This window comes from Indicator indicator, chromosome 2, assembly GCF_027791375.1.
Source record: "Indicator indicator isolate 239-I01 chromosome 2, UM_Iind_1.1, whole genome shotgun sequence".
NCBI classification, from domain to species: domain Eukaryota; kingdom Metazoa; phylum Chordata; class Aves; order Piciformes; family Indicatoridae; genus Indicator; species Indicator indicator.
The window spans coordinates 56,344,836-56,360,431 of NC_072011.1; the positions used below are offsets into that span (position 1 = coordinate 56,344,836).

The following is a 15,596-nucleotide window of genomic DNA, read 5'->3' on the forward strand; positions in this document are numbered from 1 at the left end:
CTTCTTAGCAGTAAGTGATAGGATGAGAGGAAACGGCCTTCAAGCTGCAGGGGAAGGTTTAGGTTGGATATTAGGAAAAATTCTTTCACTAAAAGGGTTTTCAAACACTGAAACAGCCTCCCCAGAGAGGTGACTGAATCCTCCTCCCTGGAGGCATTTAAAAGGTGCAGTGACGTAGCACCGAGGGATACGGTTTAGCACCAGACTTTGTAGAGTTAAGGGTCCGATTCGATGACCCTAGAGATATTTTCCAACCGAAACGATTCTACGAAATCGGTAAGGCTCTTAAACATCTTTGCCTGTACCTCCGCTAACACCAGAAAGGTCTCAGGAAGTGCCGCCCCTGAGAGCGGCACAGGAGCTGTTGGTAGGAATGGAACTGATAGGTGGCTCCATAGCTCAGTGGTTAGAGCACTGGTCTTGTAAACCAGGGGTCGCGAGTTCGATCCTCGCTGGGGCCTCCGCTGCTTTTCCGTTCTTGTGTGGCGCTCTTCATTTTGTATGTTTTCGGTCGCGCTTTTTTTTTTTTTTATTTTATTTTTTTTTTTGTCCCCCCTCCCCCGACCAGCGCAGGGAGTGTCGCTCCGCAAAGGGCGAAGGGAGAGCATGGCGGTCCGTGTGCAGGTGCCGCTCTTTGCATTGCACCCAGAAGATGGCGGTAGGTGACAGATTACGGGGGAAACCGCAAAATGACGTCGTTTGTTTGTCTCCCTTTTACACCAAAAGCGGGGACCCACAGCTCCGCTACGCAAATACATGCACACACGTCTGACAGTTTGTTACTGCCCCCCTTCCCCCGTGGATAACGCAACCCCAAGGTCCTCGCTCTCCCAACATGAATTTCCCCCAATTGATGTCACAGGAGCTGTTCTCCAGCCAGGCTGGTGGGGCACCAGCATTTCTCCAGTTCAGCTCCATGCCCAGGGAGAAGAGGCTCAGCCAGGGAAAGTTGCAGCACCCAGCCTTTACCTGCTGGTCAAGAGGTGCTCTCCAGCTGGACAGAATCCAGCCTGTGGTCACTTAAAAGCTAGGTGGTGGTTCAATCCAGTTGCTCAGCTGTAACGAGGATTGCTTTGTGTTGTTTTGATTTTTATTTGGGTTTAAGATTTGCTAAACAGTTCCAGCCCTTCCTTCAGAAGCTGCAGGTGATATATACTTTGAAAAAAAATATTGCTTAAAAAAAAAATCTAATTTAATTACCTGACTATAACAAAAAGTAAAATATACTTTTTCCTGCATTTCACAGAATCATAGAATTGTTAGGATTGGAAGGGACCTCAAGGAGCATCTAGGTCCAACCCCCCTGCCATGGACAGGGACACCTCACATTAGATCAGGTTGTTCAGAGCTATATCCAGCCTGGCCTTAAATCCTCCAGGGATGGGGCTTCTTCCACCTCCCTGGGCAACCTGTTCCAGTGTCTCACCACCCTCATGGTGTAAAACTTCTTCCTAACATCCAATCTGAATCTATCCACTTCTAGTTTTGCTCCATTCCCCCTGGTCCTATCACTACCTGACATCCTAAAAAGTCCCTCCCCAGCTTTCTTGTAGGTCCCCTTAAGATACTGGAAGGCCACAATAAAGTCTCCTCAGAGCCTTCTCCAGACTGAATAGCCCCAAGTCTTTCAGTCTGTCCTCATAAGAGAGGTGCTCCAGCCCTCTGATCATCCTCATGGCCCTTCTCTGGACACATTCCAGCATGTCCATATCCCTCTTGTAATAGGGGCTCCAGAACTGGACGCAGTACTCCAGGTGAGGTCTCACCAGAGCGGAGTAGAAGGGGAGAATCACCTCCCTCAACCTGCTGGCTATGCTTCTCTTGATGCAGCCCAGGATGTGGTTTGCTTTCTGGACTGCAAAGTGTTGGCTCATGTTCAGCTTCTCATCTACCAGCACCCCCAAGTCCCTTTCTTCAGGGCTATTCTTAAGCCAGTCCCTGCCCAGCCTCTATCAGTGCTTGGGATTGCCCCGACCCAGATGTAGGACCTTGCATTGGGTCTTGTTGAACCTCATGAGGTTGTCATGGGCCCACCTCTCCAGCCTGTCAAGGTCTCTCTGGATGGATCCCTTCCCTCCAGCGTGTCTGCTGCACCACACAGCTTGGTGTCATCAGCAAACTTGCTGAGGGTGCACTCAACACCATTGTCCATGTCACCGACAAAGATGTTTCAGTTACAGGACACACACAAAAAAGGAGAGGTATGTCAACAATCTATTTCATATTCTTGGATAAAAGATGCAAGTCCTGAATAGTAGTGAGGTGGGGTCTGTCTCTTCTCTAAAGTAACTATCAAGACGAAATAGCCTGAAGTTGTGCCATGGGAGGTTTGGATTGAATATTAGGAAAAAATTCATTACTGCAGGAGTAGTCAGGCACTGGAAGAGGTTGCCCAGGAAGGTGATAGAGTTACCATCTCTGGAGGTATTCAAAACAGGTATAGAGATAGCACTTTGGGAATAGGGGTGCTGGGTTGACAGATGGACTTGATAGTCTTAGAAGACTTTTCCAATCTTTATGATGCTGTAAGTCTCATGTTGGAGGCACTTGCACTTACTAAACAGGTGTACACAGGCAAATTGTACCAGCAAGTGTTCAGAGACTGCCACCACTACCTATGCCAGAAAAGGACATCACAGCAGGATTTCAAAAAACAGCTGATGCTGTTAAGAGTTAATAGAACATATATGGAACTTAGCACTGGCATGACAATGCAGCTGATTCACTTCTGTTTGGCCATTATTCAGAACATTTGTTTCATCATCTTGTAAGTGACTTGGGTTTTGTCTGGCACATTGCTGACCTTCAAAAGCTGATTCTTCATCATTTACTTGTGATCCTCCTCCAGTTTCTCCTTAGCCAGTGCTGCTTTCTTTGGAAGAATCTTCTTGGTTCTGCTTAGGTGGGAGCTCATTTTTTGTTTTGGGTTTTTTTGTTTGGGTTGGTTGGGGTTTTTTGCTTGTTTTGGGGATGTTTTTTGTTGGTGGTGGTTTTTGTTTATTGGCTTGTTTGTTTGGGGTTGGAGTTTTTTTGTGGGCTTTGTTGTGGTGGTGGTGCTGGGGTAGTTCTGAAATGTGTTGAACATTCCCTTCTTGCTTTGGCTTGTGAGGTTTAGCTGATTTTCTGTCTCTCTCTACCAGATGGATCTGTTTTCACTGCTGGTGCTTTTATTTTGGTGGATGGGGGTCTCTCCAGCTCTCTTAGAAGAAAATTTGGGGATGGCTGCAGTGGAGGTAGAAGATCTTTTCAAAGGCTTGGTTGTTGAAGGTTCATTAAACAGCTTAAGGAAAGTCTCTGAGGAAGTAATTAGCATCATTCAGCAACCCTGCTCTAAGGCAAAAGGCTAATTCAGAGATATGACTGATAAAACCCTTAGCAGAGCTACAGTTACAGAAAAACAGCCAGCATTCTGAAAGAAGACATACATTCTATCTAAACCTCTTTTTCTTCAATCAAGAGAGCCTTGGTTTTCTTGGAAATAAAATTTGTTTAATTTTAGAAGTGATAAATGTATGTTTAAGGAAAATAAGTCCAGATGATGAAAGCCTTGACAGATGTAACAATATGAATTTTTCATATCACACTAATATCTGGAAATCCCAGATAAGATAGCCTCACTTTGCTAAACACTCTTTCTACTCAAAAAATAAGGTGTAACCCTTGCCCTAGCTGCATGTGACACAGGACAGAAAAAGGCCAAGAGAAAGTGAGACTGACTCACCTAGATTTACAGAGAGGATTATTTAACTTAAAAGAGCTTGTCAGAGCCAGGGACAGTCACTCAGAACTTCACAGACCAAATCCAATGCCCGAATCAAAGCCATGAGTTCCCTTGTGATGCCCTTTTACATGATTACTTCACAACACTTAGAGAAAATAAATAAATCAGGGAGTGAGGTTAAGAGAAGGCATGGCACCTAGTAGACAGCAGAAGCCTACATTAAATGTGATAACCTAACTTCAAAGATTGCTCCTGCTCAGTGCTTTAGGTTTTTTTTTTCAGACTGCTAAAGCTCTCAACCACACACCTGTCAGGTGGTTCTGGGTTTTGCTTCTCCATAAAAGTAAAGCCTAGCCACTCACAGGTGGGACAAGGGTATCCATTTACTCTGTTTCCACTGGAACAGGCTGGTATTTACACTTACCTGGTAGTGCTCTCCTTGCAAAACAGAAAACCATATGCAGATATCCAAGAGATTACAGAAGCTTCTTTATTCCAGAGACACACATCAATCCCTTGTTGTCATTTGCATCTGCTGGAAGAGTCAGGAAAGCACTTTAAGCACCTGGAGTACAACATAGGCAGAATTTAAGAGCCTAACTCAGGGCTGCAAGGCTAAGATCTCTGTCTGAATAGCAAGAGCAGCTGGAAGGCTGCAGCTTCTCTTCTACCACCCTTCTGATCAACTTTCTCCTGCCAAGCAGTCTGGACTGTCTTTGTACAATATCAATAGCTGGTTTGTGTGTGGGATGCTAGCCTGCCTGAACTTGTAGCCCACCAACAAATTCAAGGCTGTGTTCAGCTACATGTCCTGCTGCTAGAGGCACAGCTGTGCATTAGTTGAACTTAAGGCTTCGGTCACTTTGGGTTGTCCTCCCACCAGTACTCCCCTGTAGAAGTGTGAGGGGGTCTCATTCATGCACATAAGGCATGTCAGTGACAGTGCTTTCCACTTGCTCATGGTGCAGCAGAAGGATCTCTGTACGCACACCAGAATATTCCCACACAGCCCTACAAAACGTAGGGGTGACCTTCAAAGGGTGTTGCAGCAAGGAGAGTGAGAAAGGAGAGAAACCAGCAAGGAGGGAGGAGGCAACAAATGCAAATCATAGACAGAGAGCACAGAACAGAAGGGGTTGGAAGGGACCTCTAGGATAAAGTACAACTACCCTGCCAAAGCAGGATCATTTAGGCCAAGTCACACAGGAATGCATCCAGACAGGTCTTGAAAGTCTCCAGAGAGGGAGACTCCACAACTTCTCTGGGCAGCCTCTTCCAGTGCTCCAGCACCCTCACAGTAAAGAAGTTTTTTTCTCATGTTGAGGTAGAACCTCATGTGTTCCAGTTTGTATCTGTTGCCTCCTGTCCTATCATTGGGAACCACGAAAAAGAGACTGGCCCCTTCTTGACACCCACCCCATAGATATTTGTAAATATTAACAAGATCTCCTCTCAGTCTTCTCTTTTCCAGACTAAACAGCCCGGGTCTCTCTCAGTCTTTCCTCATCAGGCAGGGTTCTTACATGGTTTCTGGGGTTTTGGGTGGTGGGTGAGGCATTCCCCCACCCCTCAAACTTTTAAAGCACCTTCTAAAATCTCTTCCCTCTGCTCCTGACTTGGTGTGGCAGAGGCACACCACCCATTCTGCTGTCTCCAAGAGCACTGCTGGAGAGGCAAGCTGAAATAAGAGCTTGAGACACTGCTGCCATCAGTTCTCCTGAAAGGTTCCTAGGGAAGTTGCCATCAGACAGCTAGCAGTGTCCCTGCCAATGTTTTGAAGCAGGCATTTGTGTAGCTTGCTGCCCTTGACAGTGTGCTTGCCAAAGTGTGGGCAGGGAGTCTCAGGGCTGGACAGACTGGTACTGCACCCATTGGAGAAACCACTGATCCCAGCCACTGTTCAGAGCAAGACAGAAATGTAAAAATCACATCAAGAGCAAAGGAGAAATGAAAAAAATCTCCACATGTAATACAGTCAGGAGGAGGCCAGAGTACAACCCAGGACCTAGAGGTTAGGGCTCTGCTCCAGGGCCAAGCAAGCTCAGCCTCCAGAAGAACAGTCAGTGCTTTGCACACCCTGGACAAGCCTGCAAAGTGCTTAAGCAAACAGACAACGACAAAGCTGAGCAGAGCAGCATCTAGTCTAAGATAAACAAAGGGAACCAAAAAACCCAAAAATAAATTCCAAAGAGCCAAGGGAATAAGTGCCTGGTCCTGTTCCAGAAGTGATTGGACAGATGGAGCTTTGAGCAGCCTGATCTGCTGGAACATATTCCTGCCTGTGCCAGGGAGGTTAGAACTCGACGATCTTCAAGGTCCATTCTATGATTCTTGTGATGAACACGATGATCCAAAAGCACAGGGAAGAATTGGCTTCTTTCCATGAAGTTCTTCTGAGCAGTGAAGCCATTGCACTCCCAGCAGGAGCTTGCTGGCCCCCATGGAGTCATCATAACATGGTGCATTACTGCACACCAGTCCTTGGGCAGGAAGCCTCCTGGAAAGGATCCTGCAGGTTGCTTGTGAAACAAAGCTGCATTTCTTCCTTTAGAGTGGGAGAAAAAAAGAGATTATTTATCATTCTGATAGTCTTCATGGCACATTAGGGAATAGCAAAGGGACTGCAGGGCTGTGTGAAATACGTCAAGAGCTTGAGCATGCTCTTTATGTTAGCTCACAAATACTTTTTTTTTCCTTCAGTTGAAAATGTTACATTTTGGTCAACCACAGTTAATGCAGTTCAACAGCCTCCTGGTTTGCAATAAGCTATTAAAGGCAAGAGTCTCTTCAATTAGTTACAGCAACTCAAGTTCCCATTCCCATTACCTTGGCACAGAGCTTCAGTTAACTACCTAGCTTTGGATTTCACTTCCCAAGAAAACATAACTTGTTTTCTTCATTTAGTATCTGAGATCTCAGCAACAGCACAGACTCATTAGTGCTGTGTTTGTTTTACAGAGTGATTTGAAACTTATTTAATACTTTTTTGCAAGATCCAGGAGGTTGAGAGGGTAAAAAATTCCATAAGCATGCTTATTATTATAAAAATAGACTTTAGCAAGGCTGAGGAAAAAACATTTTGCTTGGAAAAACCCAAGATCAGGTTCCAATTATTACTTAAACACTGCATGAATCATCAGGTTCCTTTCTTCTTTGTGAAGAAAACTAAACCATGGACTGCAATTTATTTATAAGAAAACCCATCACAGATATTGGATGTCATGGTCCTGAAGGATATGTCATTTTTTAAAACACCACTGTGCTATACTTCAGAAACACACTCAAGGTGACATTATTTTGATCTTTACTGCCCCAGACCTTTAAGGTTTCGGAACTCTATCTAATTCTGAGTGACTGAGGAATAAATTCACCAAAACTGATTAAAGGTGCATCAGATGTATGGTGAATGAATAAAAACCAAGGACTAAATGTGGAGGTCAGCAAGATTATATATCAGTAGTACATAATAGTCTTTCTACTGTGAATATATCCTTATTATAGAAGAATTTGGCATGGAAAGTCATCTTTAATCCTTGCAGGATCAATAAACTTGCAGAGCAATCCATGTGAAGCATAGGCACTGGTATAAAAAGTAAAGTACAGGTCACCTAAGGGGAAGTGAAAAAGTAAAACTAATCTCAGATTCAATACTCAAGCTGAATCCCAGTTCTTCATTTCCCTCATTTTCCTGGCTCTCCACTATATCACATGGTCAGAAAACTCCTTCAGATACTGCCTCAATCTGGTCTTACTTCCAGTAAGTGGGTTATAGTCTGTTCTGTGGCAGGTGGGCTCCTTGAGACAGCAAACAATCTCTTGGTTGCAGCAGGATGTCACACAGAATGAGCAGCTCTTGATTAAGCACAGTGCCAAAGCAGGACCTTCATTACCTGATATGGTAGTCCCCTCCAAAAGGTTTCTTTCCTCTGTATAAATATTTTTTTCCTCTAGCTTTCCTCTAATCAAAGAAGCAACCAGAAGCTACAAATAGAAAGAAGACCATACAACAAATATTTAACCATCTCACAGTCATATCCCCCCCCCAAAAAAAATTCTACTAAGAGCTAAATTAGCATGGAAGACAGAGGCTTCTTATTCCTGTAAGGTTGCCAAGGAGAGCAACTGCTCCTCATGCCTTTCCTTCAGCATCCACTAGAACAATAACCAAGCAAGTTACAGTGGTTTGTAAAAGAGGCAAAACTCTTCTTGTCTCTCAAATAACTTAGTTTCTAGAAGAACAACCAGCAGAAGAGCCATTTAACATCTACTCAACTCCACTTGTTGTTAGTACATAAAATAGTACATATTTCACAAAGCCTCCATCTCCCTGCACACCTTTGACAGGCTGTCCTAACCAGACAATCCAGGACCTTTTCATTACAAGCAAATTATTTCTTTTCCCCCAGCTGAATGTTGCAGCATCAGAACTCACTAAAGCACTCAAAAAAAACCAACTTGTAACCACTTTTTGTATTCTGTAGCTCTCTGTCAGGACACTGTACAAAAAGTACACACTAAGGTACTTTCACCTTAGTGAGAGATCTGGTCGTTGTGACCATAGCAATAATCCTATGCACAGAGACCTTTCCACTGAATTTTGAAACGAGAGGCTTTTCTTAGCCCCAAATAAAACCTTGGTCTATAACCCACAGTGCAAAGTGCTGTTGTGGTGAATAAGATTGATTTATATCATAGAATGAATTAGGTCGGAAGGGACCTTAGAGATCATCTGCTCCAACCTCCCTGCCATGGGTAGGGATGCCTCTCAACTAGACTTGGTTGCTCAAGGCCTCATCCAGGCTGGCCTTGAATACCCCCAGAAAGGAGGCATCTGCAACCTCCCTGGGCAGCCTATTCCAGAGTCCCGCCACCCTCGACAGCAGAAAATCCTTGATCCAGAACACATCCTCATTTAACCATCTTTTTTCTGTTGGGAAACACAGCTCCACTGTCAAGACAAGCTGCACTTGATGACATCTTCCTTCCTTGGTCTGTGTGGCACCAGTGAGACTGCTCCAGTCACCCAAATCAGCTTCCTCTGGGGAGCATTCAGCAGATCACTCACTACCACACTGGGAAGGCTGGGGGAGAAGTTGGCTGGTTTTTACTGTTTGCTGCTTTTGGCAGTGAAGGAACACCTGACTGAATGAGCTGCTTTGTTGTAACACATCACTGCTACCCTGGTCTTCCCCCCCCAGAAAAGTGAAATAATGCTGGGTTTGCTAATCTAGAGCAACTATTAGTAGTGGAGTTTTATCAACAAGCACCTACATCTCTTTCTTGAAACTAATTTTGCTCAAAAGACAAATTAATATTGTTTTGTCTACCACTGCTTCTGAGACTAATCTTTGTGTCCCAAGTTCCCCACTTGGAGTACTGTGCCCAGTTCTGGTGCCCTCAGCATAAGGACATTGAACTGCTGGAACAGGTCCAAAGGAGGGCCACAAAGATGATCAGAGGGCTGGAGCACCTCCCCTGTGGGGACAGGCTGTGAGGGCTGGAGCTGTTCAGCCTGGAGAAGAGAACAATCCAGGGAGACCCCATAGTGGCCTTCCAGTACCTGAAAAGGGCCTACAAAAAAGATGAGGAAGGATTTTTTACAAGGGCTTGTAGTGATAGGAGAAGAGGGAATGGATTGAAGCTTGAGGAGAGTAGATTTAATCTGGATTTGGGAAGAAATTCTTTCCAGTGAGGATGGTGAGACACTGGAACAGGTGGCCCAGGGAGGTTGTGGATGTCCCCTCCCTGGAGGTGTTCAAGGCCAGGCTGGAAGAGACCTTGAGCAACCTGGTCTAGTACAAGGTGTGCCTGCCTATGGCAGGGGGGTTGGAACTACATGATCTTTAAAGTCCCTTCCAACCCAAACCATTCTATGATTTTATGAATAGTATCAATAACAGCCCTTGTTACCAGCAGCAGTTTATCTGAAGCGCTGCCACACAGAGCAGAAGTCAGCACTTGGCAGAATTCCATCCTAATCATATTTATGCATCTGTCTTTCGGTATTTGATGTGGCATTAAGTACATGTCAGCCTTCCACAGCTAGTGACTACAAGCTGTCCAGAGGTGGTAGAATGGAGATCATCTTCCATCTCTTCCGCAGAAGATCACTGGTAACAAAGTGATACAGCAAAGTGACAGCACTTAAAGCAAATCCTGTGGCAGATCTTGGCTCCTCCACTAATTCAGAGATAATATCTGCCAGAGGACCCAGCCTTATTTTCATGGCTGTCACCATGACATGTCACCAACTTAAACAGGAAAAGCAACACAACAATCAAACTCCTCCCCAAAAGTTTAACAGCGATCTTACTTTTAAAAAAAACTATGAAGAAGTGGAAAAAATGGATTTTTCAAAGTAATAAGTTAATAAAAAAGGGTAGTTTGGTGGAGTTTGCTACTAAGTACACTTACAACAAATACTAAATCAAATTATACCCTGCAGAACGAGCAATCAAAGAAGCAATCTTGATTTTTTCTTAGTGTCTTTTTCTGCTTTCCACACGTAAGAAAAATCTTCATGACACCAACACTGGTGGTTCTGCTAGGACCTGCAACAGGGGTGAGGTTTTTTCATTTCCCAACCGTAAAGTGACAAACAACCCTGATGTTACCTTTTTTTTCAGTGCTGGTGCTGAAAGGGTGTCCCCCTCTTGCCCCAAGGGGATGTCAGAATCTTGTCAGCATCCAAAGAGTGGAAGCATTTTGGCACACAGGTAATATTTTATGGCTAAGGAAATATGAACAGAAAGGTTTTGTTCGTCCCTGGTAAGGTCTTGTATCTTTTGGCTGCTTTGGGTTTTGGCAGTAAATCTAGCTCTGCATGACCAACGTTTGTTACAAGAGGCAGGTCAGTTCTGCAGGAGAGCCCAGGAAGAACACTGCCCTTGGTCTTTTCTCACCACACAGTGCCTGCTTCCGTGAGCCTGGTGGACAGAATGGAACCAGCACTGCTGAAAATGCAGTGTCTGAAGCCTCAGGAGCTTGCAACAGCTGTGTGAAACTGCTGCCTATTACATTTTGTTCTACTTTAAAAACCACACCACTTGGAGCACTCTCAGCAGGAACACAAACCACATAACTCATGCAGTGCAGGGATCCAATCATTTTGCCTGATAATTGCCATAAGCATCTGATCCTGTAGAATTTGTAATCCAAAAATTTAGTAGCCACTCCAGTAGGAGAAAATTAACAGAGCATCAGGATCCCAATCATCATCTGCACTGGGCAATGCTTTCATAAATCACTGCTGCTACCAAATAATCACTACTTTGCCAGATACCACAAAGGACCTTACACAAAGCACTTTGCCAAATGCATGCTGAGGATTAGGTACCATTACCCTCAGCCCACTTTTGCCCTGCTGCAACACAGCTAGATGTAAGAGGCTATCAAAACCACAACTGACACCCAAGTCAGCCTAAAGTGCAGGATACAGATACTATTTTTCTGCCCTACCTGACACAGAAGATCTTTGATATCTGTTCCACGCAGTTTATGCCCTCAGGGATCAATATAATCCACGATGTCCCAGTATCTTGCTGCAATGCTGTTGCCTCTGTCCTGATCACAGCAGCCAAAATTTTCATAGGCAGAGCAGAACTCTAAGAGAAAAAGGGGCTGGAAAGGTGGCCCATAATCCAGACACTGAGGCTGTCCCAGCAGACTGTCTATCAGGCACAACAAAGAGAGGCAAAGTAACACGTGGGCAAGGAAATTCTGTAGCTGCTGCTGCTCCTTCCAGCGCACAGCCAAATGTTCACTTCCTTCAGTGTAAGATTCTTGAGGTCAGATGTACCAGAGTCCTGGGCTACTTTGTAGTGTGGTTCATTCATCCTCTCTGTTTTATTAATTGCCAGCCACAGAGCTCAGCATTCACTCAGATTTGCTTACATTCTCTTTCCCTTTTTCTCTCTGAAGTATAATGCTTGGCAGGAGAGAAGCCCTGTGGGTTGCCTCTTCAGCATTTCACGCATCATATAGCTGAACCTCCAGACATTTCTCATGTCCTTAGAAGCACTCACAAATCTAATCCCTACATTTCAGTTTAAACTGGTTGAGAAATCCTTCAACCAGGAAATAGTAATAAACAAAAATATGAAATAGTACCCATATACATAACCTGATAATCTCTCACCAGTTACAAACACAAGTGAATAATATTCAGTTGCTAACTGCCATTGTACTCACCTTCTAAAAGGCCCCAAACCTGGCTCCAGGTTCATAAAGACTGAACAGGGGCCATAAAATGCAATGAAATTAAGGCAACAATTATAGGTACAAGTAGTTTCAGGATAGAAAAAAAAAACAACAATTAAAAAAACAAAAACGATTTACAGAGACCTTGATGTTACCCACAAATCCAAGTATATATATTCAGGGTTAAAACAAGAAATTCAGGGGAAAAAAAAATAAAGAGAAAATACACATTTAAGGCACCAGCACAGCCTGAATTTGACCATGATATTCTGTTCTTAAGCTAAGTGATTTTAGTGGCTTTGATCCCAGCTGATATTAAACTGATTTAAAGATGCAGGAGATGTCTGCCCTCTTTCACCACTGGTGAGGAATGCATGAGCAAAGCCCAGCATCAGCTGTGTCTGCAGGTGTACCTTGTGTGTACTCAGCCTTTATTCCTGAGGAAGAGGCTTCCCAAGCTCTGCTCTTCCACAAGCAGACCGTGAGTACTTCGACCACAACCAAGCTCCCTTCTTACAAACATTTTCCTTTCATGTACACAGCCCTACTTGTAATATCACAACAAAGCCCCAGGCACCCAGAGTGCTCATCACTGCTGTGCTGCATGCATCACAAGGCATGAGTAGATCAGCATCACACCAAGAGCCAAAGGGATCTAGTGCAGAGGAAGAAGTTCTGCTGTACCTTGCAGCTGCAGGAGTGAACAGCCAGTCTGGGAGAGTGGCTTCAGCACACCCTCCCCTACCTCCATATCTCCATACAAAAGAGCATCTTAGAGAGCAAGGTCTTGTGATCTGTTCTATTGCTTCTGAAACATCAGAACAAAGTAATTTTAAAAAAGAAAAAAAAAAAAAACAGGCTATTAGATCTCTCTTCTCCCCACAAATCCTTGGAGGAACTAATACCAATGCAAAGGTATCTTTTCTGCTCTTTCTAGCAGCTTCCTACTTACTGCATTACCACCCTAGGACACAGGCAGAGTGGGGAATAGGAAGCTGCAGGGAGAATCTCATGTATAGGAATGCTTCTGCTCATCCAAAACTCATCTCCCTTTCCCACAGGATTTAACTGCATGTGGCTCATGGAAAAGCCAAAAGCTCCCAATCCTAGCTTCTTAAAACCATCAGTGTAACATGACAGCTGAGAATACCCTGCAATTATGGATGTCCTCAGAGTCTTTACTGGGAAATGGTTGTTGTAAAAAAAAAAAAAAAAAAAAAAAAGCAAACAACAACAAACGAACAATGACCAAAAAAAAAACAACCCCAAAAACACACACACCAACAAACAAACAAAACCCAAACAACCAACAAACCCAAAAACACAACCTCTGGGTTTTTAGAATCATAGAAGTGTCTTGGATGGAAAAGACCTCTAAGATCATAGAGTCTGACCATCAGCCTAACACCACCATGGCCATTAAACCATGTCCCAAAGTGCCATGTCCACACATTTCTTGAACACCTCCAGGGACTGTGACTCCACCACCTCCCTGGACAACCTGTTCCAGTGCCTCACCACTCTTGAAGGAAAGAAATTTTTCCTAATATCCAACCTAAACCTCCCCTAGTACAGTTTCAGGCTGTTTCCTCTCATTCTATCACCTGATACTAGGGAGAAGAAACTCACCCCCACCTCACTCCAACCTCCTTTCAGGGAATTGTAGAGAGCAATGTGGTCTCCCCTCAGCCACCTCTTCTCTAGACTAAACAATCCCAATTTCCTCAGCTGCTCCTCAAAATTCATTCTCCAGACCCTTCACCAGCTTGATCGTCCTTCTCTGGACACATTCCAGCACCTCAATGTGTTTCTTGTAGTGAGGAGCCCAAAACTGAACCCAGCATTCAAGGCACAGCCTCACCAGTGCTGAGTAGAGGGTCATCATCACTTCCCCTGCATCTGTTTTGCTGTGGCTCTAACTTGGGGCACCTTGACCATCCATCAGCCTGCCAATAATCCTGTCTCTGCTTGGATCTCAATGAGCTGGAAACATGCCAGTTGCCAGATTCAGCACTGTCATGAGATAAAGGACTTTAAATCCAAGTATTTAAGTCTGCTGAGCTATCAGTTTCTTTCAGTTATTGCTCTCAAACACTGCAGACAATCACAGAAATTAAGGCATTGCTTGGATGTCTCTGGCAATTTGCCTTATTTTGAAGCCACAACAAACAGCAGAGACGTGGGGATATTGGCACACTCTGCATCTGTAACTACTGTCCTCTTGATTCTGTAGCATTTCTCAGCTCTTTAGGGTAGCATTATCTACTGCTAAGATACCTCTCTTCCTTTCCTAGAAGCATGCCACTTTGCAGGCAAAACCACAAAACATTTACCCACATGCAGAACTGATATTTAAGATCAGGAGACAACACTCCTTGTTGCCCTCTGATGAGGGCAAAAAAGCTTAAATAACTTTATTCATTTTCAGGCAAGGAGAGAATACATAACCTCCCACAGAGCTTATTGCTCACATTACCCAAGGACTCTTTGCAGTGAACAGTCTGGGTTATTCTGCCCAACATGGCACTCTCCAGCCATTCTTTAAATGCAGCAATACCTGACAGAGAAGAATCTTCCATTAACCACTGCAGGTAAGAACACTAATTACAGAAAGCCATGAAGAACTGTAAATTGAAGCCAGTACACAACACATCAATCCTCCAGTTCTGCAGGACTGCTCCAAGGGGAAGGTATGGGCTTGTTCACTGCTGATAATGCTTACACTGCTCTGAAATCTAAGCCAAGTTCTGCCAAAGTTTCCAGAATGAGAAAGCTGCTCAGAATACAGAGAACTTGGTAAGGGAAACAGGGTAAGAACACACATGCTTTAAAAAGCAGCTGAGACTTCATTAATTTCCTTTTCTTGAACTGGAGTAAAGATTTATGTAATAGGAAAGCACAAGGAAGAGCAGCAATCTAAGAACAGGGAAAGCAGAAGGTAAAGCCGATTTGTAGTTGTGTTAGATTTTAACATTAAAAATAGCAGAACAAGAGGTGGAATAACAGAAGGACAACAGACAATGGGTCTACACAGAAAACGTGGATTTCCTGGACAGATTCCTTGCCTCAGCATGAAGAAGAGCAGGAAAGAAAACATGTGCTATCTGTTCAACAGATTGCATTGGGTTGGAAGGAATCCATCTCGTCCCAGCCACCTTGCAGTGAGCAGGGACACCCCCAACTAGATCAGGCTGCCCAGGGCCACATCAAATCTGAGGAAGGGAACACAGAACATAAATAAATACATAAAGAAAATCCTCACAGAAGGTCTGCACAAAGCATGAGAAGGACAATTCATAAGAAAACCAAACCTATTTTACAGGATGGTGGGGTAGGTTTTTTTTTGCATAATCTAAACTAAGCCAAAACTCAATTGAAGATCTCCAGTAAACATAGTAATTGACTATTACAGGAGGCAGCCACATTCTTAGGGAGTCAGAACTAAACCAGCACACAGGTTGGGAAATGATGAATAACTGCCTGATGGGCTTTTTTTGACAAAATATAGTTATGGCAAGTATCTCACTTACTGTTTAAGACACATTTTACAAGACCTATCTTAACCTAGACCAAAAAAATCCCAGCTAAAGCACTCAGCTTCTAAAAGCACAGCTTATCCATATACTACTATGCAATTAAAGACATCTTTATTTCATTCCCAGAAGTAGTTCAAGCA

General features: G+C 44.0%; 1 non-coding gene across 1 annotated transcript; it reads left to right on the forward strand.

The window, feature by feature from the left end:
• The first annotated feature begins 388 nt into the window (after positions 1–388).
• Positions 389–461, forward strand: TRNAT-UGU (transfer RNA threonine (anticodon UGU)). Its single transcript has one exon. It is a non-coding gene; the product is annotated as a tRNA-Thr (tRNA).
• The last annotated feature ends 15,135 nt before the right edge of the window (positions 462–15,596 follow it).